Raw genomic sequence first — 8,345 nt, 5'->3', positions numbered from 1 at the left:
AAAAAAAAAAAAAAAAAAAAAAAGATTAATTGGTTATACTTAGTTTTTACTATGAGACAGACACTATGCTAAAATGTTTTACATTAAATATGTCTGGTAATATCTTTGGATAGCCCCATTTTATGGGTAATAAAACCTCCTAAAGAAAGTTACTTGCCCAAGATCATACTAGCAAGAAGCATATCTGGGATTCAAATCCTTACAATCTGACTAGAAAGCCTATGTGTCTGCTTAGTTCCTATGCTACAGTGAAAAGGGTGACTACTTTAAAGTAATGAAATAAAGAGCTAGTTAAAATGTTTTCCAAGTAATATTTTAAAGTTGTTTCAATACCTAAAAAAATTTAAGGGATGAATTCCCTGAAAAATTGCAAATCCAGACTGGGTGTGTCATAATTTTACACCTAAAATAGCCCTTCCCTGACCTTCATCATGAAAAATCTTTACCCCTAAAACACTGCTCCTCTACAAAAGAAGATGAGGGAAAAAAAGATGCCCAAGAAGTAGAAATATAATGTTTACCTCACATCTACCCCATTTTTAACAAGCCTTGGAATACTTCATAGTTTTTATATTTTTAATAAAAGTACTATGGTTACAACTTCCTCTCTTAAGTGGCGACAATCATTTAACTGACATTTATTGAATGTCTACAAGTTCAGGTATTATGGTGAGTTCTGTCCAAACAAGATAAAATATGGAAAGTTTGCCTGCAGTGAGATCCAGCTAGCAAACAAGTGACGCGCTTCCTGTCTCTGTATGGAGCATATCTCATAGACAAGACTTTGGTTAATATTGTGGAACCTTCAGCCAAATGTTATCAACTCTGTCTCTCCAAATGTGCTTTTGCCTCCAGTGACCCTTATCTCTTGGACTTCTTCACTGTCATTACCACAAACAAGAAGAGCAGTCATAGCTACTCACACACCTGAGGCAGTGTAGCCTAATGACCATGGCTTGGTCTCTGGAGCTGGACTGCCCATTACTGGATCTGCCACTATTCACTAATCATGAGCAAGTTTCTCAACCTGTCTTTGACTCTGTATCCTCAACCATAAAAACAGAACACAAACAGATACCAGTGCTGACAGCCATGGGCTAACACATGTGTCAATACAGCATTTGCTATGTATTAAGTGGTCAGAAAAGATTAGCCATAGATGTATCAAATCTGTGAGCAACAGACTGTTCTAGGGATGGGATGAGAAAAGGAAATAATTATCCAAGGGAAAAGGGCCTTAGAGAACATTTCACAGATGATGGCACAGAGAGGTATAATAGTTCCATGCCTTGCCTGAGGTCAGGCAGGTGGGTCAAGAGCACATGAGGGCACAGATCTCTGCCATAGCACAATGTCCTCAAGAAAGAAAAGCAAGAGAATTCCAAACTTAGGTCCCTATTGTAGGTATTGTTTAGATTAGCAAATTACAAAAGTATGATTAAATTATAAAACTATAAATTTATAAGTAAATTACAAGATTATAAGTATTAACTTGATTATTTGTGATGATTACATAAACAGGTTGAGAAAGTGATTCTGCGCACACCGTATACAGAGACTGTGGATGGTTATAACAATCACACCCATGTCAAAGACTTTAGAAAGTGACCTGTTAACACAAGGTGGCCTGGTTAATGGTTAAGTGCTTCAAATTATTTAAATAGAGTTCCAAGACAACCACCATAGAATGTATTCAAAACGTGGCTTTGGCTTACTACCCAGCCCTTCCTGCCCCAAGCTGAATGGAGGTCACTGAAGCTCTACAGCAGCTCAGGAAAACATGCTGGGCAAGGAATAGAGAATGGACCTGAGATATGGATTGTTCTAGAAACATCTCTACTACATAACTGCTGCCAGCTCAGGTCACCAACCTCCACCAATCAAACCCCCAAACCTCTCCTTCCTTATCTGGAACTCTATGCCATGCTCTACTACTTCTTCCACTTTCCAACCTCTCCTTCTGTTAACCTCTTACAGATTGCCCTGAAGTCTCCATGATAGCTCAATATTTTGCAGCCACTATGTCTTTGTCCCTGCTTCCCCTTACTTCTAGAATACCTCTGCTGCTCTTGGAACTTTCTACCTCCCCCTCCAAACTAAAAATCAATTGACAAACTTCTTTACAGAAATGCTGACTCTTCTGTAATGCCATCATACAATCAAATGGCCTTTTAAAATATCCTCAGCATATCCAGAACCTTCTAGATGTAAGGCCCTTAATCAATTCTACCACATTTTCCAAGAAAGACTTGCTCCTTTATAGAATCTCTCACAGTACCTGCTATCGATTGGTCAACACCAAATGGTAGTTTCTAGCACAGTGGTCAGGATGGCTACTAGGGACACTGATGTGCAGCAAGGAAGACTGGGAAAATGAGTTCAATAGCAAAGACATACCAAATACCAGACTTTTCTAAGTGTTGTACATAGGTGAACTCAGTCCTGCAGATAACCTCCTGGAGTACTGTTACTATTATTAGCACATTATGGAGCAGGAAACTGAGGCACAGATGGGCTGAATAACTTGCCCCAGGTCACTCTATGAAGTTGTATCTTGAAACTGAACAGCTAGCTCTGAACACTGCCTCTCTACAGCAAAACTCCTTCTCACCTAGCATCTCCAAAAGCCACTTCAGTTGTTCTACCTTTTTGTGGACATTACATTTCTGAATCAAAAACATATTCTACAATGTATAATTTCAGTGCCAAATTCCAACCCAGTGCTTTCTGAGCCAGAAATTAAAAATCAGTTCTGGTCAGATCACCCATGGAAGTAAACAACATGTAACAAAATTTCAAATTTAAAACATTCTTTCATACAGGAGGAAATGATAGATGTCTCAGATACAGAAGGCCTCAGCTACATACCTAACCCAAAATTTTCCACCATTCCATTTCTAAATCATGAAATATAAACCAGAAATATTTGCAAACACTGATATTTAACAACCACTGTGAATATTACTATGATAGAATTATAAGTTGGACATACAATTTTATAGATACACTGTCCTGTGTTTAGTTATTTTTTAACAGTCATAAAGTATTTGGGTCCTGCACTGGAAATAAGGGAAAACAGAAAATACATAGTTGGATCACAATTACATTAAATTTAAATGAAATATTTGACAATTCCCTACATAAGCCATTTTAAATACCTTACTAGCAAGCATCCTATTAACAGAAGCAAAAGTTGTGTTAACTCAGAATAAAGCAGATAATTTTCTCAATCTCCCATCGAAGCAGGGAGTGGAGGATGGATAAAGATTTCATTCTTTATAAATATATACAGTATTCTCACAGGGAAAAAATAATGGATCATTCAACTTTGGAGTTATGAGCTGCTTACAACAAAATACAAATCCAACTTTTATCCCTATCAAATCTTTATAATAGCACACCCCAAAATATAAAAAGCAGACAAAAAATTTTAATGTTCACAAAGCAGATGAGGAGGAAATGAAATGTCTGTGTAGTGTATTCCAGCAAGAAATATTTTTTCTCTTCTAATAAGACAAGGCTGATGAGAACAGCAAAAAGACAGGATAGAGATTACAGCACGAGAAACATGATATCCAGCACGTATTCAAAACTTACCCAGCTTGCTCTGTTTACCCAAACTTTATTTTTCTAACTCTGCCAGTTTAAAATCAGGCCGCCGAGGCTGGGCTTTTGTTGCTGTTTCTGTTCTTTTGATCTCAGAGCCCCCTGAAAATTAAGCTATGTGTTGAACGGGCCTAGCCCTTCTCTCTTGGGGGTGAGGGGAGAAAAAGTTTCAAGCTTGGAGCCCTGGCTGCTTCTTGGCGAAATTGAATAAATAATAAATAGCTAGAAGGAGACGACGTGGGAGGCGTGCCTAGGTGACGTCCTGCCTCCCGAAGAAGCCACACAGCCTCCTAGTACAGCTGTCCAGATGTGCTTCATCTGGTCCCTCCGCGAGTAACTAGCCTGAGCTATCCTGTCTGGAAGAAGCCCCAGCTCATTGGTGACTTTGGCTACGCACTTTCAACCTATTGGCTGAGCGGTCCGACACTCCTGTGGGCCTCGGGCCGCCCCCGCCCACCGGACCAGCTCCCTGCATCCTCCTAGGGAACCTGGAAGTGCAGTGCAGTCGCTGATGTGGCACTGTGTGGCGGCAGGCACCGGAGAGAGTAAGAAGGAGCCTCTGAACACCCAGAACTTGCTCCTGTTCTGTCCCTGTCAGGCACATGTCTTTAAGTACTTAGACCTGCTAGTCCTAATAGGATGATTTCTGGCCGTTTGGGTGATGAAAAAAGCGAAGTCCCCTGTCCTTCCCTGTGGGATTCTCAGGCCTCCAAAGGGCTTTCAAGCCAGGCCTCTGACTTCACCCTCCGCACTTTCTTAAGGGAGCAAATAACAGGGTCTAAGAGGCTACTCTTTGGTGGCGGTATTCTTTTCTTGGAGAATTAATGAACCTTTCGCTGAACTCTATTAACCAGAAGTATGGTGGTTTCTGCATAGAAGCCCAGGAATGGGTATAGAAGTGATTTGATGGACTTGGTTTGATTTTGGTGTGTGTGTGTGTGTGTGTGTTGACAGTGGTAGGGAAACAAAAAAATGTTTCTCTGCAATGTAAGAATTGAGAAAGGACCACACAGGACTTTGTTATTTTTGTGTGTGTGTGTGTGTGTGTGTGGACAGTGGTAGGGAAACAAAAAAATGTTTCTCTGCAATGTAAGAATTGAGAAAGGACCACACCAAAGGATGTTTTGATCCAGGGCAAATGACTGAAAAATCTTTAGGGGCAGGAGCAGAGAAGAGATCTGCAAATTAATTGATATTGTGTTGTGTTAATTTTGACAGAAACATGTCTCATTACAATATTAACAAGGTCAGAGCCACAAAACTTGGCTGTACACCATGAAAATTCCAGGCCCTATATTAAAACAGCTTTCACCTGCATTATCATATTCAATTCTTACACTCACTTTATGAAGTAGATATTATAATCTCCATTTTCACATTAGGAAACAAAGACTAGAGCCTGTCCCAGCAAGCCACATATGATTCCAAACAAATGTTTGTATTGCTTAATTAGGAATACAAAAACTCATCTGTCATTAGTCACTGGTGTAGGGTCAGAATTTATTGTGAGACCCCCTACCTTCTGATGTCCAAAAGCTTTCACCAAAGAGTGAAGAGACAACCCACAGAGTAGGAAAAAAAATTTACCAGCTATTTGTGTCAAAGGACTAATATCTAGAAAATATGAAGAACTCAAAAAAACCAAACCACTAAAAATTTAAAGATCCAATCCAAAAATGGGCATATGAAATGAATAGACACTTCTTAGATGAAGTAAAAATAGCAAATAAATATATGAAAAATGTTCAACGTCACTGGTCATTCAAGAAATGGAAATTAAAACAACACTGAGATTTTATTTCACCCCAGAAAGAATGGCTATGATCAAGAAGTCAATCACCAACAAATGCTGGTGGGGCTGTGGGGAAAAGGGAACCATTCTGCACTGTTGCTGGAAGTGTAAATTGGTACAACCAAAATGGAGATCAGTATGGAGATTCCTCAAAAAGCTGAAACTAGAGGTTCCATTTGGCCTTGCTATTCTCCTTCTTGGTATCTTCTTGAAAGAGTTAAAAGCATCATGGCACATCAATATATGCACACCTGTGTTTCTAGCAGCACAGTTTGTAATAGCTAACTCTTGGAAACAGCCCAAATACCCACCATCAGATGAATGGATAAAAAATGTGACTTTTATATACAATGGAGTACTACTCTGCTATAAAAAAGAATGGACTTGAGACATTTTTAGGTAAATGGATGTACCTTGAAACCATACTTTTATGTGAAATAAACTGGACACATATTGTTTCCCTTCTGTGAGAAACTGAAAGTGTAAGGGCCAAAATTGTTGATAGGTATTGGGAAGTAGGAAGAAAATGTTCATATGGGAAAGGGAACAAAGGAGGGGGAAGGGAAAGAAGGGAAAAGTAAAAAAGGGAATAGAAGGGAAATGGAAGCAAAGCTTTTATAAATAAGGAGGATAAGAAGGGTTAAGGTGGGGAAGGAAATAGGGAAAAAAGAAGAATCAAGATATAATATGTACAGGTACAAATTCCCTGCGATAAATGTGATCATTATGTATATTAAAAGTGTACCAATAAAATTACTAAAATAAAGACTCCAAGAAGAGGTAATTCTGTTAAAAATTTTTTAAACTAATATTTCACCATATTTATGAGGTCGTAGTGGTTGATATATGCTTATCTATTGCTGTTTAGCAGATTACCACAAACTTAGTGCTTGAAACAACATACAAACATGACTGCATCATTTCTGAAGGTCAGAAGTCCAGACATGGTTTGGCTGGATATGACACAGTGCTGCAAAGTGTCAGCTGGACTGTGCGCTCGCTCTCTCTCTTCTCTCTCTCTCTCTCTCTCTCTCTCTCTCTCTCCTCCCCTGAGCAAAGATTCCTCTTTCAGCCTCGCTCAAATTTTTGGTAGAATTCATTTCTTTAGAACTGTATGGCTAAATTCCCAATTTCAATTTGGATGTCAGCAAGAGGGTTCTCTTAGCTCCCACTCAGGCACCTCCTAAAAGTCAGGAGATGAAGATCAGGGAACTATGTTAGAGTCTGTCTGCCACAGTTCTGTAGTCAGACACCTCAGTTTTTGTGGATCTGATTGTGGAGTTATCATAATGCCAGAAATGATGCAAAAAAAAAATCAAAGGATTGCTCAACAAGTGGGACTATGTGAGGGTAATCTCAGTGATTAATCCCTCTGGCAGTTAAAGAAACTTACAAAGAATCAATAATATGTGTCATGTGTTCATATTTCCATATCCCTTGTAATATGAAATGATATACCTGTTATCATAGAAGCAACTAAAAAATGAGCTGATGATGCAGGTGATCAATATTCTACACTCATTACCATCAGTGAAAATCTACTAAAAAAGATTCCTGCTTTTTTGCAAGAAGATGGAATAGACTTAATTTTTTCCATTTTCTGCTGTGCACAACTTAAAGTCCTGGGCTTATGTATAAACTAATATAAGACTCTAGAAGGTTTATAAAAGAAGATAGACTAGCTGGAAATCTTATAACCCAAAGGACAGCATGATAAGATGTTCCTCACTTTTACTTTTGTTTCACTATCCTAGACTTTAAAGTGGCAATGCCAGCGCTGAGGTTTTGATCTGGAATATCCCCCAAAGGCCTGTATGTCGAAGGCTTAACATGGCTCTAATGGGAAGTTATAGAATTTTTGAGAGGTTGAGCCTAATGAAAGGAAGTTAGGTCATTGAGGGAGGGTCCTTGAAGGAATATTATGCCCCTATCCCATATTTCCTTTCTGTAATTTATGGCCACCATGAAGTATGTTCTGCCATGCACTCCTACAAGAATGTTCTACCTCACTCCACAGCCAATAGGGACAAGATCAACCCACCATATACTGAGCCTTTAAAATCATGAGCCAAAATAAACTTATTCCTTATAAGTTGTTTATTTAAGACATTTTACCACAATGATGGTATAAACTTGCTACTGTAGCCAATAATTCAGAAATGTCATAAGATAGGCAGATACACACACACACACACACACACACACACACACACACACACCCTACTTTATAGCCAATGCACAGACCAAAACCAAAGCAGACAAAATACCTTTCCTAGCATAGGCAGTTCACTCCACCAAACATTATAGTAAAAACTGTAGTTCATTCATTGCCACTACTCTTTAATTTTTTCTTTTTTCTTATTGAGTTTATTGGTACATTTTAGGTATACAGTACAGTTACATTCATCATTGAGATCTTGTACCTTTATATGACAGATCTTGGTCTCATTTTTCCCCTTACCCCTGCCCTCCCTTCACCCCCTCCTCCCTTTCCCATTTACAAATACTTTACCTCCATTTTTTCATCTTCTCACATCTTTTCTCTTCCCTTATTGCCTTTCCCCCGCCTCTCCCACTCTTTAATTAAGGAGCCATGTTAAGGAAGCAATACTCCCAAATTTATCCCTGGAAGCAAGTGTTAGTCTGATTCCAAAACCAGAGAAAAATTGACAATATGAAATAGGAAGAAAAGGACTAAAGTTGTAGCAAAAGTGGGAAAGGAAATAAGGGAAAAGGAAAAAATGTGAGAAAGTGAAAAAATGGAAATAGAGTATTTGTAAATGGGGAAGGGAGGAGGGAGTGAAGGGGGGCAGGGGTAAGGGAAAAAATAATAACCAAGACCTGCCGTGTAAGGGTACAAGATCCCAATGATGAATGTAACTGTATTGTATACCTAAAATGTACCAATAAACCCAATGAGAAGAAAAAACAAACAGGGAAAGACCCA

The 8,345-nt window shown here is 38.8% G+C and overlaps 1 protein-coding gene across 1 annotated transcript in view; it reads right to left on the bottom strand.

Moving 5' to 3' along the window:
• The window catches only part of Tmem45a (transmembrane protein 45A), an 86,869-nt gene extending 82,901 nt beyond the window's left edge, over nucleotides 1-3,968 (bottom strand). Inside the window, exon 1 of the mRNA XM_010639625.3 lies at nucleotides 3,598-3,968. The gene's annotated coding sequence lies outside the window, so the exon portion shown is untranslated. The remainder of the gene's footprint in view (nucleotides 1-3,597) is intronic.
• Between the last annotated feature and the right edge of the window lie 4,377 nt (nucleotides 3,969-8,345).

The sequence above is a fragment of the Fukomys damarensis genome, unplaced genomic scaffold, assembly GCF_012274545.1.
Source record: "Fukomys damarensis isolate Sample0158 unplaced genomic scaffold, DMR_v1.0_HiC HiC_scaffold_24, whole genome shotgun sequence".
Lineage (NCBI taxonomy): Eukaryota > Metazoa > Chordata > Mammalia > Rodentia > Bathyergidae > Fukomys > Fukomys damarensis.
The sequence above is the reverse complement of the archived record's forward strand: the minus strand, read 5'-3'. Positions and strand labels throughout refer to the sequence as shown.